Source organism: Schistocerca cancellata, chromosome 3 (assembly GCF_023864275.1).
Source record: "Schistocerca cancellata isolate TAMUIC-IGC-003103 chromosome 3, iqSchCanc2.1, whole genome shotgun sequence".
Classification (NCBI taxonomy): Eukaryota; Metazoa; Arthropoda; class Insecta; order Orthoptera; family Acrididae; genus Schistocerca; species Schistocerca cancellata.
In genome coordinates this window covers 739805737-739814451 of record NC_064628.1, presented here as the reverse complement: position 1 = coordinate 739814451, position 8715 = coordinate 739805737, and positions in this window count along the sequence as shown.

Sequence of the window (8715 nt, the reverse complement as noted above, 5' to 3'; positions counted from 1 at the left end):
AATTAATAACAGAAATTTTAAGTGTGCAAAAATCCGTAATTTCAACTGTTTCTAAAAAAATAATTTTAACTGTTCATTCAGAACTAGTACTTATCGATTATAACATCGAAACTAAAATATTTTACAAAGTAATTCCTTTTCGTACGTTTTAGTTTGAATCATAAAGTACTGTGTATAAAATTACATGAAAATTTTCATAAAAGCAACTGAGATAATCTTGACCTGTCCAAAATTCGAAAAATTATACTGGTATCGACAACTACTGTTGAGGAAAAGTAATGCTAGAGGTGGATGCCACGTTACAAGCCCCACATTTCAAAAATTTCTGTTCTTGTCTCAGTTGTTAATTGCCCACTTTTCACTTCCATACAAGGATAAACTCCAGACAAATATCTTCCGAAAAGACTTCCTAACTTTGAAATTTACATCTAAAGTTAAGAAATTTTTCTTCTTCAAGAAAGCTTTCCTTCGCGTTACCAGGCTACTATTTATATCCCTTCTACTTCGAACATCATCAGTTATTTCAGTGTCCAAATAACGAAACTCATCTACTACTTTTAGTGTCTCATTTCCCAATTTAATTGCTTCGGCAGTCTGGTTTGTGTGCAAGTTGTAAATAACATATTGCTCACTGTATTTTAGCTCTGCTACGTACATAATTTCAAACGGTGCAGTCCAGTCAACATTGTCAAAAACTTTCTCTAAGTCTACAAATTCTACAAACGTAGGCTTGTCTTTCCTTAAACTATCTTCTAATATTAGTCATAAAGTAAGTATTGCCTCGTGTCTTCTAATTTTCTGACCGTATGTTTATGAAATTAATACCTAAGACAGTTGCGTAGCTTACAAAACCAAACCAAATACAAACTCTGTCGCTTACAAATTATTAACTGAATGCCTATATAAAATGTGGCTAATACGGCTGAATGGCTAAAGGCCAAATGTAAGTATTTAGAAGAGTATTTCACCAGGAGAAAGATAGATATCGCCAGCATGAAAACTGAAAAGGCCTTTGGAGAAAGGAGAAACGTTTGTATTGATATCAAGAACCGAAATATAAAACCAGTGCCAAGCAAAGAAAGGGAAGTGGACGTAGATGAAGATGAGATAGGAAATATGGTATTGGTAGAAGAAGTTGGCAGATGTCTAAAGATCTAAGTGGGAACAAGGCCCCAAAAGTAGACGGTATTTTGTCAGAACTGCTGATATTCCTGGGAGAGCTAGCCATTACAAAACTCTTCCATCTGGCGTGCCAGATGCATGACATAGGCCAAATGCTCTCAGACTTCAAGAGGAGTATAAGAACTCCAATTCCAAAGAAATCAGTTGCTGACATGTGTGTGTATTACCGTACTATAAGTTTAATAAGTCATGTTTGCAAATAATGACACGAATTCCTTACAGAAGAATGGAAAAACTGTTAGTAGCCGACCTCAGGGAAGTTCAGACTGGATTCCGGAGAAACGCAAGATAACGAGAGGAAATACTGACCCTAAGACGTCTGTTAGAAGACGGGTTAAGTAAAGGAAACCTATGTTTATAGCATTTGTAGACGTGGAGAAAGCTTTGAAAATCTTGAAATTCTGAAGATGGGGCAGAAGACGGGGAGCGAGAGGCTATTTACAACTTGTACAGAAACCAGACGAAGGTTGTAAGAGTAGAGGTGCATGAAAGGCAAGGAGTGGTGGAGAAGGGAGTGAGAGTGGATTGTAGCCTATACCCGATGTTAGTCAATCTGTACAGTGAGCAAGCTGTAAAGAAAAACGAAGAAAAATTTGGAGTCGGGATTAAAGTTCAGGAAGAAGGAACAAAAAATTTGAGGTTACATTGTAATTCTGACTCAGACACCAAAGGACATGGAAGAGCAGTTGAACGGAATGGACAGAGACTTGAAAGGAGGATATAAGATGAAGATCAACAAAAGCAAAACAAGTATAATGGAATGTAGTCTAATTAAATCAGTTGATTCTAAGGGAATTGGATTGGGAAACGGGACATTTAAAGAAGAAGATGAGCTTTGCTATTTGGCAGCAAAATAACCGACGATGACCGACGTAGAGAGGATATAAAAGTGTAGATTGGTAATGGCAAGAAAAGAGTTTCTGAAGAAGAGAAATTTGTTAACATCGAATATAGATTTAAGTATTAGGAAGTCTTTTCTGAAGGTATTTGTCTGGAGTGTAGCCATGTATGGAAGTGGAACATGGACAGTAAACAGTTCAGACAAAATGCAATAGAAGCTTTCGAAACGTGGTGCTGCAGAAGAATGTTGAAGGTTGGACTTAATGAAGGTATTGAAAAGAAAAGGGGAGACAAGAAATTTGTGGAACAACTTGACCAAAAGAAGGGATAGATTGACAGGAAAAATTCTGGGAATTCAAGGTATCATCAGTTTAGAGTTGAAGGGAAGTGTGGGCGTGAAAAATTGTAGAGCGAGCAAGAGGTGAATACAATAAGCAGATTCAGAAGGATGTCGGTTGCAGTACTTATTCGGAGAAGAAGAAGCGCGCACAGGGTAGAGCAGCTTGGAGAGGTGCATCAAACCAATCTTCGTACTGGGGACGACACCAATATGGCTGATAGTACGGTGTGTCACCGCAAGGATCGCTAAATAACGTGCCGCAGCCTCTATACACGAGGTACGTTCACAAAGTAAGTTCAGTGTGGTTATACAAAGAAACGTGTACAGATACAGAAAAAATATTTATTGTACAAAAATCTACAACTGTTAAACTACTTTTGTACAAAGCTTCCGAAATATTGTAGGCTCTTGTCATAGTGTGGCACAAGTTTTTGTATACCTTCTTCATAGAAGGTTGCCGCCTGTATATTCAACCATGTACTAACATGTTTTTTCAGCTCATCATCATTGTTGAAGTGTTGACCACCAGGGAACTTCCATAGCAAGGGCACTAAGTGTAAATTTACTGTTGGGCTTAATCTCTTCAATTGTGTGAACCAGTTCATCATTAACCACAGCCTGGCGTCCACTTCGTTCTTCATCGTGCACTTGATCACGTCCTTCATTGAACAGTCTGACCCATCTGCTAACCATTGAATCACTCATAGCATTTTGTCCGTAAACCTCGCAGATTCTCCGATGAATTTCCTTTGGTTTAACTTTCTTTGCATTTAGAAAACGAATCACAGATCTGATGTAACACGCGGCAGCAATTTAAATTACGGCTGACATTATAAAGAAGCACTACAAAACACACGTCGGCAGCAGCGATCTGAAAATGGCGTACATGGCTTCTCCTTGAGTCAGAGTAACTGCCACGCATCCTCGGAACTGCGATCGTAGCGCTGCTGCGGATAGAAATAGAAACGGAACTTCCTTTGTGGACGACCCTCGTAATCCTATTTTCCACCCGCATACCCTCCAGCTCTCGTCACCTCCCACGCTACACGCTGAACAGGAGCTGGGCGTCAGCGGCGTGTGCCGGACCTCTGTTTGAATAGTCCTGCAGCGCACCACCACTCTAGTTCGTCGTGGAGCGACTCACAGTTCGAGAGACGTGTTCTGGCGGGAAGATGAACAATACGTAATTGGGTGGTAGTACTTGATGGAAAGCCAACATAAGGGGCGATAACGTGAACTACGAGGTAGATGTACGCAGTTAGCGTTCCACAATAACACCGACAACGAGTACGGTTAAATTGGATATTTCGCAGTCAAGCGCTAATACACCTCTTGTGACACGGTAAATGGCGGGGTGAGAGCGTGTTTGATCGATTTCTTGGCTCATTAGAAATTTATCAGTACAAACAATGTTATGACAGCTGCGAACCTTGTACATTCAAGCAGCAAACACAAGAGTTGAGAGGCATTTAATTTCCAACCATCGATTACACTTGTTATCTGCTTTAGCCGACGGAGAGAAACGGCAGTAACAATGGATATACGCCAGATATACAGGCAGCGGGTATGAGAGAGGAAGAGAAACAAGTATTAACCAGTAGTTGCTCTTTCTAAAGAGCGATTCTGAAAAGCTGTTGATCGTCAGTTGACCTCCACGTGAAATGAATCTTTGTGACACCTCGTACCTCGGTAATGCACTGCTTAACAAGAAAGATGATACACCAGAAAACGAAAACCAAACAGACACACACATTGAGCGAAAGGTAGAGGGAGGCTCTTTTGCACATGTTCCAGGTACGAAGAAACGCAGAGAAACGAAAATCCGATATTGAATTAGCTATTTGCTGTAGAGAAGGCGGTAGCTTAACAAAAATGGTAACATAAACACGAATAAATTTGCTGAATTAAACACAACTTTTTTGAGATTAGAACAAAGGTTCCATAGCAGTTGTAAACTTTTGTGAAAACAGAAAATTTGTCGATATCCGCTGTAGATCTACTTCAGGCATTAAGCCATTGTCAAGTAGTATTTGTATGTATTGTATTGTGTTCTATGTTAAATGGGGGCCTAGAAAAGATGAGGAGGCTCCATCTCCGCCGCAGCATCAGTGATCCACAACCCCACGACGACTACTGCAGTCCACTTCACCCCTCTGCCGCCCCACTCCGCACCCAGGGTTATTGTGCGGTTCGGCCCCCGTGGACACCTCCCCCCCCCCTCCCCTCTCCAGGGAACGTCTCACACGAAACAATGTAACCTTTATGTATGCGTGGCAGAGTAATGGTGGTGTACGGGTACGTGGAGAACTTCTTTGAGCATCAATCGCCGAGTAGCTGAGGCGGAATAAGGGGAACCAGCCCGCATTTGCCGTGGCAGATCGCCTAAAAGCCATCCACAGACTGGCCGGCTCACCGGACCTCGACACAAGTCCTCCGGGTGGATTCGAGCCGGGGACCAGGTGCTCCTTCCCGTCCGGAAAGCCGTGCGTTAGACGGCTAACCGGGAGGGTTTGTCAAGTAGTACCACTATATAGCACTGCACTGACCGCGTTTGTATTTTAGTGTACATACGCATCGATAAAAAATTAAGCAATCGTGCGTTGGTGGCTGTGTGCATCAATAAGTGAAGTAATGAAGTTCATACAGACAAGATCCTTGTATCTGCCCATAATAATAAATACTCGAAAGAATAAGAAATTGTCACGCCAGCAAAATGTGCATCAACAAATGATGTTGTACAGTTCATACAGAAAATATCCTTACATCTATCTATTATAATAATATTCGGAAGAGTGGGAAATTACCATATCAGTTTCAATGGATACTCATTTTTGCTGAACGTCAGTGCATTTCTTCGTCTCGAAAGACAACGAAACTCTACACTACCCTGATATATCTCTAATTTAATGAAAAACGTAAATAACTCACTTTACATTTAATTGTTCAATATTTAAATTATAGCGTACCGTGTGCAGTGTTCCAATGTACAAAGTAGTTATGTGTTTGTGTGTCTTCTTAGAAGTGTAAACTGAAGCTTGTAGGAGCTATGCTCCCAGTGGAAATGAAATTTCCTGTTACAAAATATGCTTTTTAACTAGGCTGTCATCGACTTTGTCATGTTGCTTTTGTATAAGGTTAATATATGGTATTAACTCAGATCCTGACAGAAAAATTGACAACGGATTTTCAGTAACCATCTTGTAATAAGAATTGGTAATATTTGATTTGGCTACATGGTTACTGAAATGTTCTTAAAGACTTGCGTCCTCAAATTTTTAATTACTCCCCCAATTCTTCTTTAGATTTGTTCTGCAAGTGCATCACAAACACTAAGTGTTCATTATGTTGCCCATTCCTCTTCCGCGAAAACTGATTCGATAGTCCATTTATTTGGCTATGTCGTTTAATGCATTCCATAATTCACTACTGAATAATTTATTTAGGTTCTTAAAGATTTATTTTAACAGAAAAATCGTTTTTGTAAGATATTATTTTTAACTGATGGCGAAAATGCTTAGATCGTCCTTGTTGATTATGTCTTTGATATTTTCTTAAAGAAATCTGATATATCCTACTTTTTCTTGTTAAATTCTCACTTAACTTGATCAGTGTCATTTCTAAGAATTTCAGTTTATTAGGTTTAAAATTTTGAGAAGATGTTAAAAGCTTTCAGTAAATGTTACCAAAAAATTTTCCGTTGTAGTACAATTTTCGTTATAATAAGAGTCACGTGACCTATGTCTCTACATGATTTACCGTATCCAAACCAATACTTTCAGATTCAGTACCGTAAAATTTATGTTGGAAACGGCAATGTCGTGCCTCTTGCGTGTTTCTATGAAATAATTAGAGTATGAGATTGCAGTGAACCATGCAATTCTCCAAAGCATTCTCCTAGGCACAACTCAATCTCAACCAACGTTAAATAGATTGCAGTGCCTAAGACACAGCAGTGTCAAAAAATAAACTTACTGAGAAGGCACCAGTGAGACTGACGTTCCCTCGCTAAATACGTAATTGGAGAAATGAAATTACGCGAAGCCGCTTTGACAGGTGATTTCTTCCGCAAATAAATTCTGCGTCTCGTTAAAAAAGAGTTGTAGGTACTGTCAGATTGAAAATAATTTTACCAAGAGGGCTTCTTTGCGTAATAACGGCTACATGAAGATATTTACGGAGTTTCGTGAAGGCTGTAGGCAACTGACAGCAGGAGGAGAGGTAGAAGCGAAGTTGACCACCACTAAAGAAAAGAATAAAAAAATGTTCTCTATCCTCAGCTGTGACTGTACCAATCACAAGAGAGCTAAATCATCTGCTGCAGTAGGTAGAGAGGTGCGATGTTAGAAATAATGGGACAATTTTGAAGAGAAATGAACTGGACTGTTATTCCTGAACTGCGAACCCTTAACGTGTCGTGGTTATTGCTTGCAACTCATGTATTCCCCATATCGTTAAGTGCACACTAAAAAAGCATCTTTTTTGTAGTGACATAACTTGTAAAATAAAATTTCATAGTATCAGTCTTGTTTCACAAACATTAGTAGAATGATTCCTTTACTTTAGTTTCTTCTTCAGTATATTATTGATTGCAGCCATAATTCCTGCAACACTACCCAATAACGCAGCATATACACTAACGCGTCGAGTAAAATAAGCAAAAATTCTGCCTCACGTCTGTTTAATTCATACCCTTCTAGTAGTAGCTAATGTTACTAGCACAATTCTGCATTTCTTCTTTTGTACATCTGTTATAAATGCTTCATGAACAGACAAATCTGGCAGTTACTCATTTCACAATATTAATTTTACAAATTTGTAATTCCAGTTACAGAAAAAAACTGTAAAATATTACCCTTCTTCAATGTCATAACAATTACTTTTTTGCAAGCATAACTCTCTAACAGTTGTTACAGTTTTAAAATTTTCATTCGTTCAGCATTTGTTATTTCCATAGCTATGTACTTTACATGTTTCATCTAACGTATGAAGCAATTATTCGTTCAGCAAACAGATATAGAAACGGATGCTAATGTGCAATTAAATATATTCCATACTAAATTTATGTCATTGTTGGAAAGTAGCTTTCCTAAAAAGTTACCCAGAAATCCGATTAAGAAAACAAATAAGCCATAGTTATCTAGAGAGATTAAATTTTCCTGTAAGAGGAAAGGGAAATTTATAAAGAGGTCTGAATAAATCCAGATCTGACGTTTTTTGTGTTCTACAAAAAATACTGTAATGTTGTAAGGAAAAGTCATTAAAATGTCCATAAATATGCACGTCCCGACAGAAAGTAATAATCCAGATAATAATACTAAAACTATATGAGATATTGTGAAACGGAAGACAGGATAACCAGTCAGTGTACGAGATACCACAACAGTTAAGTTACATGACTATGTTTGGAGTAATAATAAACATTTAACATTTTTAACAGTCTCTTTATATATTTAGCAACATAAATGATTTAGTTGGAGAAGCAACTGCATCTACATAAAAACCCCACGAGCCACCGTATGGTACCTCTTCTGGTCATTTCCTTTCCTGTTTCAGTCACAAATGGGAAGAGGGGAAAAATACTGTGTAAATGCCTCTCTACAAAAACTAATTTCTCTTACCTTCATGGTCCTTACGCGAAATGCGCATTGGCAGCAGTAGAAACGGTCTGCAGTCGGGATTCAATGTCGATTCTCTATATTTTATGAATAGTTTTTCGCGAAAAGAATGTCGTATTCAATTTGAGTTCACACAGCACATCTGTAATAATAGCAGATTGTTAGAAACAACTAGTAGAAAATCTAGCAACACACCTCTGAATTTCTTCAAACTCTTCCTTGAATCTAATCTGGTCGGGATCCCAAACACTCGAGCGGTACTCATGCACTAATGTTCTACGCACGGTACCCTTTATACGTGAGCTGCACTTACATAAAATACTCCATATAAAATGAATTCGACGAACAGTAGCACCAACATCCTTGATTGAAATTAATAGAATTATAAAAGTTCTGGAAGCAAAACCTCATATGTGTTCATGAAATTTCAAAAAGAATTCCGAAAAGTTGTTTTGCTTTGATAATTAATGTCCTTAGTAATCTGTGTAATGCATCACTGTCAAAGGAAATTTTTCCAGGCAGATTAAAATATGCAATCGTTAAACCTCTTTATAAGATAAGAAACAATAAATAATTATCATCCAGTTTCCTCAGTGATGTCTTTTACCAAAACATTCGGAAAGGTGATGAACTTGAAGAGTAGCCTCACATTTAAGAAGAAACACATTGCTTAGTATGTCACAATTGTATTCCAGAAAGTTTGCTCGACTGAAAATGTTATTTATACATTATATCACC